Here is a 3,181-nt window from a genome sequence, read left to right on the forward strand (position 1 = left end):
GGAGAAATGGGTGTCCCTTTTGATAACCCTTTCACTCCCGTTAGGTTGTATATAGGCGCAATCAATCCCACAAGATCAATGAAGCCCTGAGAGTGTAAATTGAAATTTTTATACTTTTCATTAGTATATTGGAGGGAACACACTTTTCTAAAGCAAATCAAAATGTGGTAGACGTAGGACTTTTTCTGGAAAATGTTACATTTAGGAAGCCCACATCTATTGAGACAGCAATGTTCCTCAATCACCTTTCTTCCCACAACCCGTTCTAATCCATTCTTTGTGAAAATATAACATGATTTAAAGGTAGAAAACAGCAGTATCTAATCCAAACAACAGGGTTTCATGTCACGGCATAAAAAAATAAAACTTAAGTGCTACTTCAAAAAGATCAAATTTAGAATACAAAAATACACTCAAGAAAGATTGTTAAAAATACATAGATCCATTTGGAACCCACTGTTGAAGTGGAGGGCAAGCCAAGCAGATTGTCTAACTTAAAGAGGATCACAAACGCCAAACGTTCTTCATTTGCATCATTTTGCAGGGTCAGTGATTAAATTATAGTGCATCGCCACTAAACCCGAACAGGCGCCAGGCACATTTTCTAAGGCTGATTGTAGCCAGGGTAGCTAACCTGTCACCCTACAGATGTGTTGTGCTACAACTCCCACAATCCTGCACCACTGACTATGCTGGCTGAAACTAATTGAAGTTGTAGGATTAGCATCTGGTGGGTGATAGGCTGTCTGCGGCTTCTTTAGAGAGGTGCTTTATATGCCGCAACATGCACTCTGCACCAATTACCTTGAAACTCACATAGCATGCCACTTTGTAGCATGTCCGTCTCTTTAAGCAAATGTGGTTTAAGGATAATTGAAACAGAGTTCATGCGTGTGTTTGCAGAACAAGAAACAATTGCTGCCCACCTCGTGTCACGATTTCACCAGATCATGACAGCTTCCAGAGAAGAAATGCTGACATGCACTATATTTAAGTAGGGCCATGCCTGACAAAATACATGTGCTTTACAAAGCCTCGTGTGTGTATATGTCAGCTCAGAACAAGTACACAATCAGTCTGCCCCTCTTTCCCTTGGGATGTTCGTGATATAAGCAGTGTACAGCAACGCGAGCCTGTCAGTGCAATGCAATGTGACGGGTAAAACACACTCTAACACAAATCAGGGTGCAGGGTTGACTCGGACGAATAGGATGCTGAATACCCTAAAAACAAGCATGTTTACTCCAAGGTGAGTATCCAAAACCAGAACAGGTGTGCCACATACTTTCTCTTTCTGATGCAGCAAAGGCAAACAATCAGGCAGGTTCACCGAATTCTCACAGGTGGAACAGTAGACAGCATTGTATTTATTTATTTCACTTATAAAGCAAACAAACAGTCCAAAGGCATTGAGGCGCTATTACAAACAAGTTACTCACATTCACCAAGAGCATTTAGCCAGTAGAAACTGGCGCAGGTGCTAAGAAAATACAGTAGTAGCAGCCAGTCTATTCATATAACCAGGTTTTGAGGGCTTTGCAGAATACCCAGTTGGAGGGTTCAGCTCTTAGTGTAGGGGAAGGGCATTCCACTGTTTTGCTGTGATGTAGGGGAAGCACAAGCCCGATTTGGGATTGCGCGATATGGTGGGTGCATGGAGTTCTAGTTCGTCTGGCGGAGGGGGCTTGAGAAATGTTCAGAGAAAGGTAGGGGGGCAGTATTCGAAAGGCACTTTGTAATGGACATAGTTTTGAAGACAATGCGTTCCCTAATGGGTAGCCAATTTACCGATCTCCTGGCAGCCCTTCACAAAGGCCGCAATTTTCCCCTGAGGAAAAGGGCCGGAGATGCTCAGCAGACAAACCTTTCTTCCAACTTGGAGAATAAAGCAATCACGTGTACAGGCAGCAGCTAACAAAACCAGGGAAGATGTCATTCCACACGCGACAGAGGCCTTCAGGATAAATAACTAGTTGTGCATTAGACAGGGGCGTTGCTAGGTCTGGAAAAGATCCGGGGCTGCAATAATGTCGGGACTGTCGGGACTCGGGGCTAGCTAGCCTTTTGGTTGTAGCCCGTGAGATTCTATCCGGGGCTACAACCAAAAGACCCGGGGCTATAGCCCTCTTAGCCCCCCCCAGCAACTCCTATGGCATTAGATAATGAGGTGATGTCCCTAACTTAGCATGCAGAACAATTAAAATTGATTTCAACATTTAAAAAGCCGTGCAAGGAAAGCTAGCAACTGGGGCTAAATATATGCACACAGGGGAGCCTAGTAACAAGTATTGCACTTTTAATTGCAAATGGGCTAAAAAAAAGAAAGATTTTGTTGCCAAGCATCTATGGAAGTGCTACTGTTTAGAAGACACCCAGGGCCCAATTCACAGAATTATTTGCGCAGAAAATAGGGTACTTGCATGCCAAACTGCGTGCAAATCCTCATTTGTCGATTCATGGAAAGGAATGTGCAACATTTTCCAGGACTTGCGTGGAGTTCGCGGTGGCTTGGCACGTTTCTTCGAGTGAAGGAATGAATTGCGTGAGACTCCAAGCACAGTGTGGGCCTGGCCTTTGCAGTGACCAAAATATGGGGTGGTACATGCAGAATGACAACTAACACTTGTAAATGTGGGCGTGTTGAAGGACGGTCCATGGTCAAGCAATCGCACGCGTTTTAAAGTGCTAAAATATACATAATCATGGATTCGAACTCTGAACGTTGGGTCACGAAAAAGTTCACGTAATTCCTGGTACACTCCTACCTCCCGATAGCAGGTGAAAACGTCAACGTGCATTCTAACAAATGTGTATAAAGCACGCAATACACACCAACCCAATATACCCAGCCACAATGAATCCATAATTTGTCGGAGCGATCATGCACGGACACCGCAGGAGGAGGAGGATGGCCAGGGCCCGGATCATTAACCCAAACACCACCCTTTTCGTTGGCAAAATCACCCACCATGTGCTCCCAGGCACTTAGCCCCCTACAAAAAGTGCTCAATGCCTTACATTTCATGGCAACTGTATCCTTCCAGCAGACCGCTGCCATAGTAGGTGGTATTTCACAGGCCACACAGTCACGCTGCCTACACCAGGTGCTGGCGTGCATAACTGCACAACCTTTTGTGTGCCGCCAAATCTATATGCCAGGAACACCGGCAAAAAGGCAAAT

This window comes from Ambystoma mexicanum, chromosome 4q (genome assembly GCF_040938575.1).
Source record: "Ambystoma mexicanum isolate Mex_15411 chromosome 4q, UKY_AmexF1_1, whole genome shotgun sequence".
NCBI lineage: Eukaryota > Metazoa > Chordata > Amphibia > Caudata > Ambystomatidae > Ambystoma > Ambystoma mexicanum.